This window comes from Bos mutus, unplaced genomic scaffold, assembly GCF_027580195.1.
Source record: "Bos mutus isolate GX-2022 unplaced genomic scaffold, NWIPB_WYAK_1.1 CTG1011, whole genome shotgun sequence".
Classification (NCBI taxonomy): domain Eukaryota; kingdom Metazoa; phylum Chordata; class Mammalia; order Artiodactyla; family Bovidae; genus Bos; species Bos mutus.
The window spans coordinates 9847-21857 of NW_027218477.1; the positions used below are offsets into that span (position 1 = coordinate 9847).

Here is a 12011-nt window from a genome sequence, read left to right on the forward strand (position 1 = left end):
CTGCCAGGCTCCTCTGTCAGATGGGATTCTCCAGGCAAGAATACTGGAGTGCGTTGCCGTGCCCTACTCCAGGGGATCTTCCTGACCCAGGGATCGAACACCATGTAACTTACATCTTCCGCAATGGCAGGCAGGTTCTTCACCACTAGCGAGCGCCATCTTATCAGTGATGAACAAATCAGAGAGAGAACATATTTGTCCCCAAACCACACGGTACAAAAACGTCAAAACGCACAGTCTCTGCACATAAGATTTAATAGAAGAACAGCGCAAACAGGAGCCAATGGCTCTAAGGGTCCGGGCCTGAAGCAGGAGCCTGCGAGGGGCAGGATTCGCGGGCTCTCACGACATGTGAGTTAGCCCATGTGATGGGCTAACTTTTATCAGTTCCGTTCAGTCGCTCGGTCGTGTCCGACTCTTCCAAAAAATAACCAAACCAAAAAACTGTCAAGGAATAAAGTAAATGGGGTGTTCCGTGGTAACACCCCACTTTATAGGAGGAGGGACAGGCACCGAATTTTTTTTCCTCACGTTAAAAGTGTAACCAAAGTTTGTAAATAAAAGAAGAAAGGGGAGAAGGAAAAAGGCTCTGGGATCAGTGAGATTTTTCTCTTTGGATAAGTTGCTCGGCAGAAAGAGGCCATCCTGGCCATCTTCTCTGGACCCGGTTGACCAGGTCACCGGACAAAACAATGGACAGTTACTGGAGGACTTTAAAAGTGGTCAGTGACTAACTCTCCACCATAAGCAGTAGAGCACCTCTGTGTAATGCCACAGCGTCCCTCTATTGTCTTTCCCCTTAGTTGGGTCAGGAGGCCACTGCTCCCTTTGTTAGTTAAGAGAATCATAGAGAGATGTATAGAAAAATTGTTGTGTTGCCAAAGTAATTGAAGAAAGGGACACCGAACGACTGGAAAATAATTTGAAATACGACTCAGTCCCGCTTCTGTGGAAGGCAAATTTGCAGGACTTACCAACTTAAGAAGCATATAAACACTCAAGGAAGCGACTGCACTTCCAGGTTTCTACACTGTGGAAATAAATACCTGCACGAATGGTCAGAAGTGTGAGTACAATAATGATGGTTGCAGCATATCTGTCATCATAAAACCATGAAACCAAATAATACATGAACCATGTAGGAAATGCCTTTCTAAAAAATAATGCAGAGGCTAATGATGACGGTGGGTTCACTGATAACATTATTGACAGGACAATTGCTAAGTGCTGGCCTCCTTTTACAGGTGAAAAACCTGGGGCACATAAGGTATAACTTACTTGTCTAAGTCTATGTACTTGGCAGAATAAAGACTTGACCCCACCAGAAACTGGATCCCTTGATCTGTCTCAGGAGGTCCTGCCTTAGGCAAGTATGAGTGAATAGGAATACACTTGCACTTGCAGAGTACAGGGTGGGAAAGGTGAGGTGGCCCAGACTGGCAGCAGTCCGGAGGTGACTAGGACCCCGAATGCAGGAGAGCATATTTTTGTGTGGGCCAAGAACCGCTTGAATGGTCGTCGGCACGGAAAACCTTGAATGGGTTCTAAAACCTCGACCGCCCGTCCCTGGGTGGGCTCGAACCACCAACCTTCCGGTTAACAGCCGAACGCGCTAACCGATTGCGCCACAGAGACAGGACCACACCGGGCCCCTCGACTCTTTGTGCTGGAGACAAGAATTCCCAGGACGTGCCTCCTGCTCCGCGGAGAAACGGTGCCGGTTCCAAAGCCTCGGGAAAACGGAAAGATGAGAACGGTGAATCACATCGGACCTGAGACTGGGTCAAGACCAGGAGAAGACTACACAAAACACCATTATCCCAGGACAGCCACCCAAGCAGACAATTCCGGAAAGCTCTCGAGAATACTTCCCCTCCCTCTGATGCATCTCCCACCTGGTCCACTCATCCTCCCACCACAGGAAAGAAGGCTTCCCTTTGTGTTCTGGGCACAGAGAGCCAGGCAAGAGCCAAGGGGGCAGCTGCACTTCCCCATGGGTCTTCCCGAGGTAGGTGGTTCTAGCGCTCAGGCTGACCCAAGACCCCACTGTCCATCAAGACGACCCGGAGGAGTCCGGATAGCAGGCGGTCCTGGGGTTGGGGGTGGGGGTGGGGTGGGGTATTCCTACAAGCGCAGAGCATGCCTGGCCTGCACTTCCTGGAGATCCGACTCGAACTCCCCCGGAAGCTTCTCTGCATCCTAAAGAGAATGGATTTCAGGTTTCCATGGAGAGAGTGACAAAGCAAACGTGGGAAAATGTGAACTGTGCGGCTGAGTACAGAATACACGATGTTACTATTCTTGTAACTTGGATGTATGTTTTGGAGGGTTTGGGGTTTGGTTTTGAATGAATCTTTGGAACTCGAGTCCCTGATTCTCTTTGGATGAAAACTCTGTAAGGAAGACTCTGGGTTTCTAACAAGCAGAGAGAAAAGAGTGGAGAGGAGAGCTGGGCAGCCCAGGCTGTTCACTGCATCCGGGGAGTCTCCTCCAGCCTGCCTGATGTCAAGGACCCTGAGGCCGGGACTCAGTGCAGACGCTCTACTGCACTGGACCTTGAAGCAAAAGACAATTCTGATCTGGACAGGAAGACATCGAGGAATGGAGAAGAAAACAGCTTTCCCTGACCGGGAATCGAACCCGGGCCGCGGCGGTGAAAGCGCCGAATCCTAGCCACTAGACCACCAGGGAACCGCGGAGGAAAGTGGACTTGGCTGTCCAGGTGAAAATTGAGAGTGCAAAGATGAAACCAGAGATGCAGAGAACAGGAAAGGAAATGTCCCAGCGCCCCCACGGCTGTATGCAGCTGTGCAAGGCTCGCAGCCCTTCAAATCCCCGTTCCTGGGAGACGCTTCTCGTTCTGAGACCAGGTCACAAACTATCCGGTTGGGTCCCTCCTGGTCCAGCTCTAGCGCTGTGTGCTGCCGAGCCCAGGGCATGCTCTCTTTGTGAACCTCGGTATTCCCTCGAGTCAGGGACTCGACTTGGCTTTCAGCGGGTGATGAGCGGATCCGTCTACCTCCAGATCTCTGACCTGGCTCCGGGGCCTCTCCTGACGACCGCACGGGTACCGGTTCCTTTCCCTCCGCGACCGGCTCAGTTCGTGGAGCCTTAAATTCTTCACTTCCGTGTCTTTGGCTGGAGCCCACGGTGAGACCTTGGTGCGGTCTCTTTTCTTCTACCAGGGAGATAAAACTGCTCCTCAGGTGTTCCGAGGTGGGGGAAAGCAAGTGAGCGTCACGGGAATGAACTCCATGGTTTTCAGAGACAATCTGTGAACACGTGGAAGAGACCCAGGGGCCCGACAGGGAGCCAAGGCTCGGGGTTTCAGGACGTAAGGGTGACTCGAAGTCAGTCTTGTCCTTGCCCGCCCCGGGGATGAACTGGGCCTGGATTCACAGGGACTCGGAGCAGAGAAAGGAAGGCTGCTTGCTAGTGCTGAGTAGACTTCCAGGTGGTCACCAACTCCTCCTACAGCTACGTCCTCTGCTTCACCCCGAGCCTTTGGAACCTTGTGGTTTTGCCAATCAGAAAACAAATCTCGGTAGGAGAGGGCGGGGTGGGAAGAAAATAAGCGGTCTGTTTCCGCCCGGTTTCGAACCGGGGACCTTTCGCGTGTGAGGCGAACGTGATAACCACTACACTACGGAAACAGGACACCCGGTACCGCTTAACACCGTATCCATGAAAACCCGAGGTCCCGCCATCGGTATCTAGACCACCAATTTTTAACACTCAAACGGGAACCTTGAAGCCCCAGGCTCTCTCAGGCACGGAGACGGCGGCTCCCGAGGGCTCTGCTTTAGGGTTCCTCCTCTCCCCTCAAGTGAGGACCCTCGGGCCCCCACAGGCTGCCTTCGGGTTCCCGCACCCAACCCAGAGTCGTCAGACCCTAAGCTCCGCACCCGATCGCAGGGGTCGCCCACCACCGCCCCTCCCCGCCCCTCCCACCCCCCCACCCCACCCCCGCCGACTCCCCGGCTCCGGGAAGCCGCAGGGGGTGGGGGGTGCGCCCGAGGCCCAGGAGACCCCGCAGCCCAGCAGCGTGGACGCCGTCCCTCCGCCCCTGCGGACCCGCGCCTCGGTGACCCTTTTCACGGCGCCGGCGGTCAGCGCTCTGGGCTCTCAGGAATGACCGACGCTTCCAATCCACCCGGGACCCGCCCTCCCGGCTGCTCCTTTGCACCTGACTCCTGTGCTCTTTCTCCGCAAGCCGGCTCGCCGCAGCCCTTCTCCGGTGTCCTCTTAGCAAAAGGGAGTCTCTTTGGTGGTCTCTAAAATCTCACCCCACCGTCCCTGGGTGGGCTCGAACCACCAACCTTTCGGTTAACAGCCGAACGCGCTAACCGATTGCGCCACAGAGACAGCACTACAGGCCTTTTCTGGACTCTGTATGGAGTAGACACGTACTCATTCCCAGGGTAAGTCCCCTGCCCCCAGGGATACGGCGCCACGTCCTTGCCCCCTACCCGCCACAGATGCCAGCGCCCTCAGAGATACCGGGATCCAGGGTTCGGACCCTCCGGGCCTGAATCGAACGAGATCCAAGGACAGCTGAACACCCGGTGGGCTCCCATGATGGCTCTTCCCGTATCCTCGCCTACACTCAATGAATGAGAGTTTGCCCACCCTGGCAAAGGCCTCCGGGGCCGAGGTTGTGCTTAGGTTTCCTGTGTCCACCAGGCGATTTCCACCAGGACAGAGGTCGTGGGGATGGTCGCCCCGTGTCCGCACGCCCAGGACAGGGTCTGGCACTCACCGGGACGCTCTAGGACTTGGATGAATATACATTGTCGTCTTTAGCCCTTCGTCCCATTAAGACCCCTGAGAATGGAAATACGGAAAAGTTTTCGAAGAGCGAAAAGTTCTTTTGAAATGCCTTTATGCCGGTTGTTAGATTTCGCGGCATCCCGTGAGGCGGGCAACGGAAAGGTCTCGGGTGCTCCGGCTGTGCCCAGCTGGGTAGGCTGCGTCCTGTGGGGTCCACGTGGGAGCGGGAAAGGGCGGGAAGTGAATGCCAAGCTGGGAAGGTGGGTTTGGGAGGAAGGCATTGAGACCTGTCAGGATCTTGGGCAGGGATCCCGAGAGAGGAGCATTGTCCCAGTCCGGTAACAGGGTGGGGAAGGAAGGAAAGAGCTGGTGCCCGCAGGAAAGCAGGAGGCAAGACGAGGAGGGGAGGGGAAAGCTGAGAGGGGAAGGCCAGGGAGGGGAGGATCAAAGAATTTGTGCTTCCACCGGTCCCTGCTCCTTCTCTTGCCTTCTCTCTTCTTCTTGCTCTTCTTCCCATCCCTCCAACTGAGAGATGTTGACACAGCCACATCTGAGAAGAAAGACCCAACGAATCTGTGCTCAGGAGCACAAGCTCTGGGTTGTAAAAATGGTTCTGCCCTGTGTGGCCTTGAACAAATAAAGAAAACTTTGGGTATCTCCCTACTTTCTTGTGCAAAATGGGAGCAATAAGAGCATTCTTCTTCACGCTGCTGTTGTCAGATGTGCCTCGGTTTAGAAACTACTGGATCAATAATGCTATAGGCAGCAAAATCATAAATACTATTATCATAATCCTCTGAATCTTTTGACAACCACGATCCTTATTTATTTTACCTGAAAGTCGCCTTCTGCTTCTAGAAATTTCTGTAAACTGATTGCTCTTGCGGTTTGCTCCGCTGTGGCCAGACCACCCCCTTGATCGCCAGTTCTCTGCTTGCTAGACGGGGACCCATGTGCAGGTTGGAGGAAATGAGAAGAGTACGGAGCGGTGGGGGAAATGAGCCTTTGCGCATCCTTTGGAGAGGCACCCCTCTGGGACCGGTGGGGTCCTCCCACTGCCTTCTTTGGTTTCAAGGGAGCTCCAGGAGGGCAGGGATCTGGTGGCGGTCGCTCTTGTGTCCCCTCGCCGAGAACAACTTGAGGGCCTCCTCACTCAGTCTCCCAGAGACCCTCAGAGTGTCCTGCCCAGAGAGCAAGGTATTCGTGCTTCCTGGGATGGTGGGAAATATTCCCGCATCCTCCTCCGAACTGTGGAAATCGGAGGTGGTGGAGGAGCGCTAGCGACAGAAGAAGGAGGTCCAGAAAGACAGGGCGGAATGGGAGGGGAAGGAGCTGCAAACAGGGGATGAGGAGAAAGAGAGCGAGGAAGAAGAGGAGATGAGGAGAAAGAGAGCAAGGAAGAAGGGGAGATGAGAGAGAGGTGGAGCCGTACAAAGGGAGGACCAGGATACAGCGGGAGGACCAGCGAGAGGGAAGCGGCAGTGGAGGAGAGGGAGGAGGAGGAGTTACGTCCCCAGGGTAGTTCCGTTCACTGGCCCCCAGCACAGGCAGCTCCCACCACATCCCCACCAGCTCCTTAGCTCTCAGATCCAACACCCAGGCTTTCGTCCCTCAAAGACCGTCTCTCCACCCATTGCGGTTCTAACCTCATTTGATTTTTCTCCCTGCCCCTTGTGAGAGCCTGCTTCTCTAGGTTTCCTGGCCATTCCGTGATCTGTCAACATACTTTCTGTGCATTTCTTCTGTATCAGCCAGAGACCATTACTGGTCCTTGCACTCATAAACTTTGACCGACCTTCAAGGGCTCCTGGAGGAGCACTTTGTGTTGTTAGTTACCCCTCAGCTTCTTGATTTTCCAAAAGGAAGTTTCATCTTTTCATCCCGGAGCTGTGAACTTCCTCCTCCTAAGAGGAGCCTCCCCTTTGTCTCCTTCCTCCTGTGTCAACCTCTGTTCCAGTCTCTGGGAAACAAATACGTGTCTCCAGGCAACACTGGCCACCTTTCCGACTCCTTTCTTTGGGCTGCAGCTCTCTTCTTCAGATGCTGTTTTTTTTCTGTTCTGTGTATTGGATGAGGGAAGAAATGGCTCTGGGATAGAATGAAGAAGTAAAGATTATTACTTTGAGACATCATGTGGATGTATACTTGTTATACATGTAAATATTTAGTGTGGTGGTATTTTGTGTACATAAATACTGTCTACACTGTAAGACAACTTGGATACATACCTTCTAAATATGTGTACACTCTTCTTTTTTAAATCGTGCCATTTCTGGATATGTTAAGAAATTGGAATGAAACTGACGTGACCAAGCTCTGACAAGAATCTGTGACTGCTTAAGTGTCAGAGCCCTGCCTCGTGGGCTCCACGACACGTGGTTGATTTTGAGCCACCCCAGGTGCTTTCGGCCTGGTTTGTCTGAGGGTTTTGTGTAAATGTTCATCTTTCCTTATACTGTAAACCTGACAAATTTTGGGAGAAAAGCTTACCCCCCAAATCAGAACTGTATGGAGAAGAAAAGGAGAGTTCTCCTGCCTTCATTTGCGCTCCACACACTTTATATATTACACATAAGAGGCGGGGGCGGCGGCTTTGGAGTGTAATGGGTGCTACAAGAAAGCCAAGGGACCCAGGAGATCCCACCTCCTGCCCTGACGATCACCTGCCCTCTCTGGGCTCTGGGGAAAGGGTGAAGGCAAAGGAAAGGAAAATAACACTCTTATTTGCAGAAATTTTACCTCAGCATGGGACACTCTGGCAAACCGAGGCAGAATATGCGGTTGATGAGGGTGACTTAAGGGGCCCTTCCCTGACCAGAAACCCAGAGTGGAACGTTTACTTCATTTTCTGAGGTGCCAGTGAACTGAGAGATGTCAGTCAAAGGAGAGGAGCAGAGGGAAATCAAAGAGGGATGAACACCAAAGCGGGTCATCCGTATTCAGATCTTGTCGGGTCCTTGGAAGAACTTCCCTGAGATTATGGGTGGGGAATATGGAGCCTAAAGAAGCAGGTACCCTTCTCTGGCGATGGAAAGAAGTTGGCTTTCAAAGGGGTTCCATGGTGTAATGGTGAGCACTCTGGACTCTGAATCCAGCGATCCGAGTTCAAATCTCGGTGGGACCTTTCTGTTTAATTACAAGAAGGACACGTTTTACTCCCCTCATAGGACCTGCTTTCCGGCTCCCGCGACCCCCAGCGGCGTAGCTCACACGGACCCTGCGGACAGGTGTGGGGCCGACCGGGACCGGGGGCGTCCTCGCTGGGCCCGGGCGGCTCTGCCCATCCCTGGGCATCGGAGGGCCGGCGCCTCTCCTGCTCCCCGCCCCGCCCCCCTCGGCCAGAGGCGCAGCGACCCAGCCAGTGCCGCTCCCTCGTCGGGTCCCCTGGGTCTCGGGGGTAAAAGGCAGAGGCTGCGCCCACCGAGTCCTGCCCCACGAGGAGGCTTCACACCGCACGCCTTGTAACTGCACGGTTGTCCCGGTGCGTAAATGGCGGCGGGGAGGGGCTGCGATGTCGCTGATCAACCAGGATGGCAGCTTTCGGGTGGAAGGTTCCAGACCTGACTGGAATGAACTGTGTTTTATTCAGGCTCTCTATCATTCCGAATATTAATTGATCTTGTCCCAGTTTATTATGATTTTATTCAGAGTTTCTCGCTCCTAAGTCTCCGCTGGGCACGCAAAGCTGCTGTTCGGCCAAGATTTGAACCTTGACTCCTGGAAATCGCGTCCTCTGGTCCCAAGCTCAGCCCGAAAGAGGAGCGGGAGTCGCGGATTCCGGCGTCTGAGGAGACCCCAGGTCCCTGACCCACGGCCGCCCGGCCAGGCTGCTCCGGGGCCGAAGGCGCGACGAGCCGCTCGGAGTCCGCACCCCCGGCCGGGCCCCCTTCGTCCTGCCGGGACTCTGCTCCACCGAGAAGACGCCCCACTTGTGTCCTCTACTGCTCGGGAGGAAAATATGGATGAGGCCCGTGATGGACTTGAAAAGCCAGTGAAAGTGCTCCCTTCGCGGTGCTGAGGAGCATCTCTCTGATGCTTGTATTTTGGAACTTTCATCGGTTACAAAGGACTCAATGACGCAGCTGTCTTTGGAGGACGGGAAAAGAAAGGTGTGAGGCCGGCGAAAAGATCCGAGGAAGGGCAAGGGCAGGAGAGAAGAGAGGATGAGCCAGAAGGGAGAAAGGGACTGGAAGGGAGAGGAGCGGGCGGGTACCGCGGCGGGGACGGTCGCTGAGTTGGGGCGACCAGAGCGAGCGCCTCACTCTGGAGCAGTTCCCACCCTTTACTGACGCGTCCGGGAACCCGGTTCACCCTCAATCGCAAAGCTGCTGGCCTGGCATTTGTCCTGGCCAAGTTTCCTTCGCGGGTTCCGTGCGGAGCCGGTGAGGTGGGCTGTGCAGAGTCTGCAGGTGAGTGGAAGTCCTGGCGGCTGCTTTGGGGATGACTGGCGGGCAGGGAACCGCACACACTCCACTTTTCCCCTTTGCAGGCCGGTCTGCAGGGCCTGGGGTGGGAAACTGGAAAACCGGAGCGTCAGTATTTATTTAGAGATAAGGAGATAAATAGCCAAACAGTTGGTTACCTGAACCGAAAGTGTTTATTCTTGGAAAAAAAAGAAATGTGGGATGGGATCAGGGTCCACTTTCTCCCATAACAAGTTTTGGGGCATATGTAATTGACTCTCTCTCTCTTTCTCTCTCTCTCTCTCTCTCTCTGTATATATATATATATATATATAAAACTGTATATAATATATATGTACATATATTACTGCATATAATGTATACCTATCTATTATATGAGTAAAACTCACTGCTTGTGTGTCCAACTTAAATTTTTATGTAATTATATGTGCCAAGCTTTTAAAATTTTGGGTCTAGTATCATGTGTAGGAATGTTTTCCACTGTAAAAACGTAAAAAAAAAAAAAAAAGGATGGGGGGGGCATTCTCAAAGCAAGCAATTGGACCATTAGTCCCCCTTTGATGAGCTGATCACATGAGGTGGTAAACAAACTGGCAGATCCTCTCAGCCCAGGAGGTCACTGCTTTCGTCTCTCTAGGAAGGTTCACAGTCACTGAAAAGTGTCAGTAACAAATAAAATCACACCCAATCTTTATGCAGTGTTGCTCCCAAAATGCAAGAGCTTACACCCAGTGAAGACATGCAAAGCGCCAAGTGCCCAGGCATGGTCTACAAGTTTTAAGTGGGTTTACTCACTTAATCCTTTCAAAAGGCTTGCATCATGTCATCATCCTCATTTCACATATGAGGAACCTGAGACATAGAAAGGTTAAGTAACTTGTCAAGTCAGTCAGTGAGTGGGATTTGAAAGCAGGAATTTGAACTGAAGCCTTCCTGGCTCCACAGGATATCCTACCAAAGAGGAACACAAACCGTAAAGATGCTTGACAAGAAATTTAAGTCCGTATATTTCTTTTGAAAAAACACCCAAGAGGAGTCACGTAACAGGCATTCAGTTCAGTTGCTCAGTCGTGTCCAACAGGCTTCCCTGTCCATCGCCAACTCCCGGAGCTTGCTCAAACTCAAGTCCATCCAGCCAGTGACGCCATCCAACCATCTCGTCCTCTGTCGTCCCCTTCTCCTCCTGCCTTCAATCTTTCCCAGCGACAGGGGCTTTTCCAGCGAGTCAGTTCTTCGCATCAGGTGGCCAAAGTATTGGAGCTTCCACTTCAGCATCAGTCCTTCCGAAGAATATTTGGGGCTGATTTCCTTTACGATTGACTGGTTGGGTCTCCTTGCAGTCCAAGGGACTCTCAAGAGTCTTCTCCAACACCACCGTTCAAAAGCTTCAGTTCTTCGGCACTCTGCTTTCTTGATGGTCCAACTCTCACATCCATACACGACTACTGGAAAAACCATAGCTTTGACTAGACAGACCTTTGTTGGCCACTGCTGAGTGTTCCAAATTTGCCGGAGTAATGAGTGTAGCACTTTCACAGCATCATCTTTTAGGATTTGAAATAGCTCAGCTGGAATTCCATCACCTCCACCAGCTTTGTTCGTAGTGATGCTTCCTAAGGCCCACTTGACTACACACTCCAGGATGTCCGGCTCTAGGTCAGTGATCACACCATCGTGGTTATCTGGGTCATGAAGATCTCTTTTGTATAGTTCTTCTGTGTATTCTTGCCACCTCTTCTTAATATCTTCTGCTCCTGTTAGGCCCATACCGTTTCTGTGCTTAATTGTGTCCATCCGTGCATGAAATGTTCCCTTGGTAGCTCTAATTTTCTTGAAGAGATCTCTAGTCTTTCCCTGAGGAAGGCGTTCTTATCTCTCCTTGCTATTCTTTGGAACTCTGCATTCAGATGGGTATATCTTTCCTTTTCTCCTTTGCCTTTCGCTTCCTTTCTTTTCTCAGCTATTTGTAAGGCCTCCTCAGACAACCATTTTGCCTTTTTGCATTTCTTTTTCTTGGCGATGGTTTTGATCACTGCCTCCTGTACAGTGTTACGAACCTCCGCCCACAGTTCTTCAGGCACTCTGTCTAAATATATGTATGTAAGAAAATAGGCTGCCACCCGTAGTCCCGACCCCCGGAATTAACTACTGTTATTCTAAGTTTTGGCAAAACATATATATGCTTAGTTTATAAAATTAAAATGATGCAGAAAATACAAATATGTAAAACTTTGAGACATGTTAAATTCAAAAATAACTTCTGTTAAGGTAGTTACATATTGACGGAGTCATTTCGGTATATCAACAGAGAGGAAAAAAATACATCGTAGCTCAGTTGGTAAAGAATCTGCCTGCAATGCAGGACACCCGGGTTTGATTCCTGGGTCGGGACGATCCCCTGGAGAAGGAAATGGCAACCCTCTCCAGTATTCTTGCCTGGAGAATCCCATGGACAGAGGAGCCTGGCAGGCTACAGTCCACGGGGTCACAAGAGTTGGACACGACTTAGTGACTAAACCACCACCATACTTTTATAAAATAGAGCTCTTATAGATTCTATTTTTAAGCATTCAACTTAATAGTGCATAAATTTCATGGAAGAAAAATAAAGAAAAATGAAGAAATTGTTGAACTTTCAATTAAATTGTCTACACGAGAGATGCTTTTCTGAAAGGATTCCCTAAGGCTTATAATAATAATTTAATTAAGACATTAAATTTGGGAATGATTCTTCTCATTACTTTTAAAAATCAAACGTCTTAAGGTATAATTTGAAAATAATACAACGATCCATTTCAAGTTTGATGACTTTTGACA

The 12011-nt window shown here is 51.4% G+C and overlaps 5 non-coding genes across 5 annotated transcripts; 1 reads left to right on the forward strand and 4 right to left on the reverse strand.

The window, feature by feature from the left end:
- Window positions 1-1561: 1561 nt before the first annotated feature.
- Window positions 1562-1635, reverse strand: TRNAN-GUU (transfer RNA asparagine (anticodon GUU)). Its single transcript has one exon. It is a non-coding gene; the product is annotated as a tRNA-Asn (tRNA).
- Window positions 1636-2619: 984 nt separating this feature from the next.
- Window positions 2620-2691, reverse strand: TRNAE-UUC (transfer RNA glutamic acid (anticodon UUC)). Its single transcript has one exon. It is a non-coding gene; the product is annotated as a tRNA-Glu (tRNA).
- An 889-nt stretch (window positions 2692-3580) lies between these two features.
- Window positions 3581-3653, reverse strand: TRNAV-CAC (transfer RNA valine (anticodon CAC)). The gene has a single exon. It is a non-coding gene; the product is annotated as a tRNA-Val (tRNA).
- Window positions 3654-4291: 638 nt separating this feature from the next.
- TRNAN-GUU (transfer RNA asparagine (anticodon GUU)) lies at window positions 4292-4365 on the reverse strand. The gene has a single exon. It is a non-coding gene; the product is annotated as a tRNA-Asn (tRNA).
- Window positions 4366-7822: 3457 nt separating this feature from the next.
- On the forward strand, window positions 7823-7894 carry TRNAQ-CUG (transfer RNA glutamine (anticodon CUG)). Its single transcript has one exon. It is a non-coding gene; the product is annotated as a tRNA-Gln (tRNA).
- The last annotated feature ends 4117 nt before the right edge of the window (window positions 7895-12011 follow it).